The following is a 9,762-nucleotide window of genomic DNA, read 5'->3' on the forward strand; positions in this document are numbered from 1 at the left end:
TACTCTGCTTGGCTCTGACCTGGGGAATAGGCCTGATTCACGTGTGTTTCCCATGCACTATGTACTCAGCATGGTTCTTTTAGCCTCTTATCTATTGCACCTCGTAAGCGTAATTAGTCTCTTGAGGACATTCTAGTGGAAAGAGAGCCAGATGTCCTTGTTAGCACCCTGGTCTCTGATCTAGGTGTGAATGGATCCATGATCAATAATGGGCATTAGAATTTGGTTGTATGGGTAAAGGTTGGATATAAGAATCCTGGACACTACCCTAAGCATGCTGTTTTATGCCCCCTTTGGTGGCTTACATTAGATCTAATATAGCTACCATATCCACCTAGAATTCGACAAGATAGCTTATCGGCGGCTCTGAGATCCACAAAGATGGATCTACATTTTAGCCTATTTGAACATTAAATTTGGAGCTGGACCTGGAAGACCACATGAACCTTGGCACTTCCCATCTCCTGGAAATTGGGGGGTGGGCTTTATAGCAAGAAGAAGACATAGCTGGTATGCAAGAGGGTAAGGGAGGGCAGGAAATGTACCAGAGTTGCCCAGTACACAGGAAAAGGTTCCACTGGGCTCAGGAAATGTCACTACTAGAAAAAAGAGCCTGGGCCTCTTCTAGTAAACTTATGTGATTCTAAAAACCATGTGAAACTGATACCAGTAAGCCTGATGAAGCAAAGGAAGTAACCTAGATTCATGATTAGTTACCAGGGTAGGGTCAGGAAAGTATAAAAACACGGTTGAGCAGAAGTAGACTTATGCAGGAGGAAATGTGTTCAGTTGAATGGTGCAGCACGAAAGTACCATGCCAGGGTCTGGCGCTCCCTGGTGCACCAGAAGTAGACAGAAAGGTCTGGCCAGAGGAGTGCATTACTGACCAGGAGGTCTGTGTCTGATGCTATAAGAACCTGGCCATTCTTACAGCTGTTCCAAGTATACTTGGCCATGATTTAAGATTAGGCCGTTTGTGCCAAGAACATGCCAGAAAGAGAGAAACTAATAATACAACTATATTTTATTTTTTCTATGATTATAGCAGGTGCTAGCTCAATAATATTAGAATTGAATTCAAAGCAATAGCATAATTCAGAATGGACTAACATGTTCTCTCTTCTGATGCCCCCCCTGGGAACCCAGCCACATTGCTGTGAGGAAGCCTGGGCCACGAGGAGAAGCCCACATGGAGAGATCCATGTAAGGAGAAACTGAGGCCCCGACACTTGGCCCCATCTGCACTGCCAGGTGACAGCCAGCACCAGCCTGCCAGCTATGTGAGTGTTCACACTGGGAATGGATCCTCTAACCCTCAGGTGAGCTGCCCCAGCTGATTCTGTGTGGAGCAGAGACAAGCCTTCCCCCCACCTCCTGAGCACTGCTCAAATTGCAGATTTGTGAGAAAAAAGAAACCAGTGATTACTATTTGAAGCCACTAAAAAATAAAATATAAATGATATAACTGTCTTGGATATGTATGTACCAAATTATATATAGTCACAATTACATAAAGCAAAGCACCTCAAAGTAACAAAAATAAACAAAAGGTGTGACATTTTCATGGGCTTTTCTCAGCGTGTAACAGATAAAATTGGCAAAAATTAAATATATAGGGGATAAGAAGAATAAAATATAATAAAGTTGATCTAAGCCAACTGTTTTCAGAGTGTGGACTGGATACTTCTGAGAGTCCTCAGGACCTTTTCAAAGTGTTTGTGATGTCAAAACGATTTTAATAACAATACTAAGAACGTTATTAGCCTGTTTCACATAATTCTCTCATAGGTATAGAGTGGAGCTTTCCAGAGGCTATAAAGACATGAAATTGCAACAGCTTGAATGCAGAAGCAGATAGAAGAATCCAGCTATTATCTATCAAACTAGATTTGCAAAAATATAAAGCAGGGCCACTCTTCCCACTAATTTTTTTTTTTTTTTTGGAAAATAGTCATTTTTTATTAAAGTGTTATTTATATTAACATACAATTACATTATCTTTCAAAGCCAGCACAGTGGCTCACACCTGTAATCCCAGCATTTCGGGAAGCCAAGGTGGGCAGATCGCTTGAGTCCAGGAGTTTAAGGCTGCAGTGAGCTCTGATCACACCACTGCACCCCAGCCTGGGTAACAGAGCAGGATACAACAGATGATAACACACTTCCTCTTTGTGTGTTTTAGTTCCTTTGTATGTGCATTTTAGAAAAGTCAGAAGTCTTCGGTACTTTGCAACATGTGCATTGGTACAACTTCTAGAAAGGGCAATTTGGCACCATCTGTCAGATTTACTTTATATGCAAAATGATACGTACAAGATTATTTGGCTGGGCGCGGTGGCACACGCCTGTAATCCCAGCACTTTGGGAGGCTGAGGCAGGTGGATCACGAGGTCGAGAGATCGAGACCATCCTGGTCAACAAGGTGAAACCCCGTCTCTACTAAAAATAAAAAAATTAGCTGGGCATGGTGGCGCATGCCTGTAGTCCCAGCTACTTGGGAGGCTGAGGCAGGAGAATTGCTTGAAACCAGGAAGCGGAGGTTGCAGTGAGCCGAGATCATGCCATTGCACTTCAGCCTGGGTAGAAAGAGCAAAACTCTGTCTCCAAAAAAAAAAAAAAAAAAAAAAGATTATTTACTGCAGCCAAAGATTATTTACTGCAGCCAGATTTGTAATAGCAAGAAAAATGGAACTAGCCTGAATGTCCCTCAGTAGGGTACTGGTTAAATAAGTCATGGTATATACCCAAAATAAAATATAATGCAATTAAAAATAAATTTAAGAAGAGCAAGGAAGCTTTCCATATATGGCTGTGGAATAATGTTCAAAATTGTTAAGTGAAATTCATATCATGGTTGAGTATGTGCTCATTTGATTAAAAAAGGTAGTAAACAGATGCAAGAAACCGTTAACATCAGTTGCCTTGGCAGCTGAAGGGCGAGGGGAGAGGAGACTTTCCACTGAATCCCCTTTTACATCTTTTGAATTTTGAACCATGTGGGTAAATAACATAGTCAAAAAAATAAAAATAAAATTGGTGGAACAAAAAAAGGTGACTTGATGGAAAAGAGAAAGGAAAGGAGTAAAAGACAGGGAGATACGTATATACATTACATCATATATACATACATACATGCGTAGAGAGATGTTTCCTGCTTTAATCTGGGCTTTCACCCTGACTCACCTTACTGACTTCCTTTTTTGCCTCATAGAGTGTGCAGACCATACTTAAATTCACACATGCTCCATGACTGAAGAGAATACAAAAGACGAAACTGAAGTTCAGCTTTTTAATAGGACTGTATCCTCCAAGAGCCCAGAAAGCATTGTCTGGCCCCAATTCAGATGTCAGCCTTTCTATGGCACCAAAACAATTTTACTTGGAAAGGACACTAACATTTATTGAATAAACCTCATCCTGGCCAAGAGCTTTTTAATCTTTGTCTCATTCCCTCACTAATCCTGAGTGATAGATAGATTGGGAACTGAAGTTCAAAGAGGTGGAATTGGGTTACCTATGTGCTAAATTCTAGTTCCCTCACTAGTAAATGATGAGGCTGGGCCACGAGGTCTGCCTGACACCAAAGACCTTGCCCTTTCCAATACTTCATGCTGCCTCTGTACTTGAGGGTAGCAGACTGCAGGACAGGGAGTCACTGTAGCATTTGTCACTGTGGTGGTTGAAAGGATTGTTTTTTGCCTTCGGGATTTAGAGATACATACGTCCTCCTACTTCCTTCTCCTCATAGAGCAAAAGCTAGATGTAAAAAAATTGAAGGTGATGACAACACGCATGTATTTCAGTTTTATTTCTTCCAATCTACTAACCAGCATTTGTTGGGCAGTAGCCATAAACAATCCTAGCCAATGTAAGGAAACACCAGATATTGTCAAGTCCTCACATTGGTCATAATTGGAAGCAAACATGACATATACGCACTATATAATCAGTTTGCATGGGCTACAGCAATATGTTGCCAAGAACCTAGGCATGAGCTGGCTTCCTATGGACTCCAAGCAGGAAAGAATGGAGCTATACACAGTTATCTGAATATACAGAAGTGAACCCTGGGCCAGCCACATTTCAGCCATACTTTCCCTTCCCCAGGCTGTTTCCATGGGCACAGTGTACCAATCAGAAGAAAGGTGGCCAGCCTCAGGAGAAAAGAAAGGACAGCGATTGTGGCAGGCCTATTCCCATTGTAGAGATGAGATACACCAAGATAGTGAGTTCCCAGCTTTTCTCCCCAAAGCACCTCTAATAGCCGAGAAGAGTCTGGAAGCATAGCTAACATCACAACTACACTAACCACCAACCTTTACTGTGTCCTTCAGGTGTCTGTCCTAACTAGTTTTGTGGTCTGGCTCCTCGAGTCCCTGCGACAAGCCTCTTTATTTTCATCATATTGATGAAGTTATAGAGCTTGGACAAGTTCCATGGCGTGTTGAAGGTCACATAGCTAATAAGTGTCAGTCTGCTTCTCAAAACCCTGGTCTGTCCAACTCCAAGCCTGTGCTCCTGACTCCACTATTCTACTCCTCACCCTAAGCCTAAAGCTGCCCACTTCAAGCTCAAATCTTCTTGGAGGATTCATGCTTCAAAAAAAAAAAAAAAAAAATCCATGCAATTTTTTTCCATCCTAATTATTAATATATCTGTATGTTTTAGTGTAAAAAATTTTTTAAATTACCAATTCAGTTATTTAGCTTTTTATTCCCCAAGTTTTTGGTACCCTAGGCAGAAGTGTCATATTTATCCTGGGCTTGTGTACCTCTGGTTTGAGGGACTCTTGAACTTCATTTTAAGAAACATGGCCCAATGAGGACACAGTCAAGTCCTCATGTCCCTGAACAGCACTCTTGTTCTTTGTGTATTTGTATTCTCAAGTAATCATGTGACTATAATTTGGCATCTCATATACCATAAGTGCAGAAGAGAATTAATTAATCAAAAGATTGAGTACCTGACTCCCTAAACTGTTAAATTTCCCATTGTGTATTAATAAAATTGGTATTGCTTCACAAATAAGACTCTATATTTTTGGTTATTGTTGCTCTTTCCAGAGAGGTAGACCATATACCCAGTTTCCCTCATCCCCTTCCCTCTGAAATAATATCCCTGTATTAGTCAGAGTAATTGTGCTGGCTGTTATAACAGACAACTCCCCAAATCTCAGTCTTAAACAATAAAGTTTTCTATCTTGATTCTTGCACAGTCTGTTGTAAGTTGCAAGGTATCTGTAGCATCTCTCCTTTAAGTGGTGATTAGGCTCCAGGCTCCTAACATCTCATGATCCTGACTTCTTATACATGTACCTTCCACACTTACCAAGATTTTACATCAATAGTCTTGATGGAGAACATTGTTTCTACCCAAATCCCATTGACTTTAACCTAACTGAAAAGGAGGGTAGGAAATAAGGGTTTTCTCTGTGCTCAACAAGAGGAAAAGAACGATAGCAACAGAATTTGGTGAACCTAAAGCATTGTTTCTGCCATAACCCACTTCCTTTGGGGAACTGCTGAAGCCTACATCCCTATTGTTTTGGTGGAGCCGGCAATACAGAATCCTACCCACAGTGGCCTAGGAAGTGGGCAAACCCATGACCTGAGCTAAGCAAAGTCAGGTTTATCTCTCTATGTAATTTGAATCATGAGCAGGGTCTCAAGCGCAGAAGGTGCACCCTTGAGCTGTCCAATGGCAGTGTCCAGAAAGAAGGGCCTTGGCTGCTTGCTATAGAAATCCTGTAGACAGACTGGGTCCTGTCCCTCCTGATGCTGTTGTACAGCTCTTCCATCAAGTCTGTGAGATTCCCATTATCCTTCCAGTTGATTCCCTACTATTGATTAAGTTAGAATTTGTTCCTGGGCAGGGCACAGAGGCTCACACCTATATCCTAGCATTTTGGGAGGCCAAGGCAGGCTGATTGCTTGAGCTCAGGAGTTCAAGACCAGCCTGGGCAACATGGCAAAACCCAGTCTCTACTAAAAATACAAAAAATTAGCCAGTCATAGTGGCTCATGCCTTGTAATCCCAGCTGCTCGAGAGGCTGAGGCAAGGAGAATCACTTGAACTCAGGAGGCAGAGGTTGCAGTGAGCAGAGATGGTGCTACTGCACTCCAGCCTGGGTGACAGAGCCAGACTCTATCTAAAAAAAAAAAAAAAAAAAAAAAGTGTTTCTGTTACTTGTACCCAAATGCAATGATTAATTATTAACTTTAATTAATACCCAATATTTGCCATCTATATGCTAACAAGCAGATTCCTCATCTCTTCATGACTTGACTCCTGGGGATATGATGGGATATCTGGCCAACCTTTTTCAGATGACATGTCTATCTTATTAAGATCTTTAATCTTCTAAGTGCATGAGAAAAGCAAGAAACAGTACAAAGCAGATGCTTAAGGCCAGAGAAGTGGTCAAGACAACATGCCATCCTCTCCAGGATGTCAGGTGGACAATGGGGTCATGTCCAGGTGTGATCTCTGAAGAAAGATCCCATACATAATGTGTCAACCTGTTTCATAGACAAAAATCAGGACTCTAAAATGACACTGTCCAGTAGAATTACAATGCAGGCTATACATGTAATTTTTGCTTTTCTAGAAGCCGTATTAAATAGTGTAAAAAGACAAGTGAAATTGATTTTAATAATGTATTTTATTTAACCCAATAGATCCAAAATATTACTGTTTCAACATGTTATCATTATAAAAACTTATTAGTGAGATACATTCTTTCCATCATACCAAGCCTCAAAGTATAATGTGTGTTTTATAGTTACTGCACATCTCCACTGAGACCAGCCACATTTCAGGTGCTCAGTGGCTACATGTGGCTAGTGAAATGACCTGATAATCCCATAGACAGTTGTTTTTGAATAAACATAGAAATTGGCCCTTCTACTCTTCAGGCTTGAAGCCATAAGTTGTTTCAGATGGTTGTATGTCCACATCTCCATCATGACATTGGCTCTTCCAAGAGTTTGTTTCCCCTTGTCTCAGTAGGTGATTCAGATAAGCCCTGACCTGACTCCGGGCTTTGGTTCCTTCATGGAACATGTGGCACCCACCTCCACTAGCTAGTGAAACTGACTTAACAGTCCCATACACAGTTGTTTTTGGATAAACATAGAAATTGTCCCTTGTTTTTATCTGAGTTGCTTCCTCAGGAAAGGATCCCCAGGCTTCTCAAGAAGTATCAAAGAACTGAAACTACATCATTGCATCCACACAATGAAACACCAGGCCCCTCATTCATCATGATTGCTTCCTTATGCCTCTCGTTCCTGTTTTCTCATACATAGTATCATGTCTTCCCTGCTATATAAACCCCAAATTTTAATCAGTCAAAGAGATGGATTTGAGACTGTACTCTCATCTCGTCAGGTGCAACCCCCAATTAAAGCCTTCTTCCTTGGCAACACTCATTGTCTCAGTCATTGGCTTTCTGTGCAGCAAGCAACCAGGACCTAGATCGAACCCCTGGTGTTTCAGTGACACTAGCAGTTACAATGTTTGACAACAAAGTTCTAAAAAGTAGTAGGAAGAAAGGAGGCTTATAACAGCGGCATGATTTCTTGAGCCCTGCCATGTGCCAGCACATGTCAAAGCTCCTTATGTATTTCTCTCTTTTGATCCCTGGAAAAGCTTTTTGAGATTCTTGTTTTCTGTATGTTACAAATGAGAAAGATAACAGCGAGTTTAAGAAACTTGTGTGAAATTGCATTGATAAAAAAGGAGAGGGCAAAACACACCACACACACAGGTCTGTTTGACCCAAAGCAAACACTTTCTAATTGATCTCGTGCTTTTCATTTACAGATACGAGATGAATTGCCTTGGACTTTACCCAAAGGTTGTGGAACAAGAAAGGTCCTAAACAAAGCTCAAGGGAATGGCACTAAACTCACCAGTAAGGTGCGTAGCCAAACCAACTGTTCCCTGTAAAGGTAAGAGGCATCTAACATGAATTAGAGAAGCAGAAACAGGTGCTAATACATTTCTCCAGCCAAAAAATTCTACAAGAGGCAATGGTAAGGTGATGAGCAAGGCAAAAACACAAGTAAAACTCCACTAACCAGAAAGAGATAAGTGAGTTTGAAAATTAACAAAGGGCAGAATTGGTGATAAAAAGTATTCAAAAACTTGGAGATAAACACAATTAAAGTAAAATTAGTCAGGGTGGGTGCCTCAGTTCCACTTGTAAGGTTGCCCTTGGGAGGAGGAGGAACTGGAACCTAGAGCCAGGTCAGGGCTTACGTGGATCACCCACAGAGGTGAGGGCAGGTGAGCTCTCAGAAGAAGCAACGTCACAATGGAGGAGATGGGGATGTACAACCGTCTGAAGTGTGTACTTGAGAACGTCCCTCTCCAGCAGGTTTCGCACAGGTTACCAGGGTCGACACGGCTGCTTATAGATGCTCTGCCAAGACCAACTTAAAAAGCTAGAGTCCATAAAACCATCCTCAATGAAATAAGAACGCCATGCTAAATCTAGTAAATGTTTACATTTTGCCTTTTCTGTGTTAGTGTTTACTCTTTTTGAAATTATGATAATGGTGGATAATCGTGTACGTGTGTGTGTGCGCGCGTGTGTGTGTGTGTTTAAAGTCTTCACTTGGAAAACATAAAAATTAACTATATATTGGTCCTCCAGTTTTATTATTTTAAAAAAATTGTATGTAAAATTTTAAAAAACTGCCTAAGATCCCATTTATTTCTCTCTGATATTATTTTAATTATTAACTCAACCCTAGCTCCATCCTCTCAGTGTATAAATATGCTCAGATTTCTTCGGATTAAACCAAATCAAACAAAACCTTCCTTAAAACTCTCCTCCCTTTCTCTCCAGGTACACCCAAACACTTGTTTCTTCTTTATCAAGCATTCTTTCCTCAACCCACCAGCTGTTGTTTTTTTCTCCCCATTTTCCACAATGGCAGTTGAATATTAAACTGTGCAATCATTTTTCCACCCAAGTAAAGATGAATTAAAATTTGTTACTCAATTTCAGTGTTTTACCTTCTGATGGAATCACTGTTAAAACCGTTTTGCTTTCTTCCTATTTAATCCCCATGGGAGGGCACAATATTTCAGCTACATTATGTGTTAAAAGGGCCTTTGTCAGCTATCTCGGGAATACAGCCAAGTTTACATGCTATGTTCCAAACTGACTTTCAAATAAACTTTGCTGTTAAGTTTTTATATTGGCATAAATTCAAAATTACAGAAACACTACAAGAATCGTACAAAGAAATCCCATTAGCTTTCACCCAGATTCCCCTAGAGTTCATATTTGAAAGTAAGTTGAAAAACATGATGCCATTTACCCCTATATAGACAGAGGTCACAGTTCTTTATATATATGTGTGTATATGTGTGTGTGTGTGTGTGTGTGTGTGTGTGTGTGTGTATGAATGAAAGAGAAAGAGAAGAACGTGGAGGGAGGAGGAGAAAAGGAAGGTAGACTTACGTATTTTATGAAATTGACTTATGGGATTGTGTGGGCTGGCAGGATGGAAATCCATAGGGCAGCCTTGCAGCCTGGAAATTAAGGTAAAAGTCAGTATTGCGATCTTGAGTCTGAATTCCACGGAGCAGCAGGCTGGAAATTCCAGCAGGGTTTCTATGTTGCAATTTTGAGGAGAATTTCTTCTTCCAGAAACTTCAGTCTTTGTTCTTAAAGCCTTGAATTGACTGGATGAAGCTCACTCACATTATGAGGGCAATCTGCTTTACTCAAAGTCTACTGAGTTAAAT

The sequence above is a fragment of the Saimiri boliviensis genome, chromosome 12, assembly GCF_048565385.1.
Source record: "Saimiri boliviensis isolate mSaiBol1 chromosome 12, mSaiBol1.pri, whole genome shotgun sequence".
NCBI lineage: Eukaryota > Metazoa > Chordata > Mammalia > Primates > Cebidae > Saimiri > Saimiri boliviensis.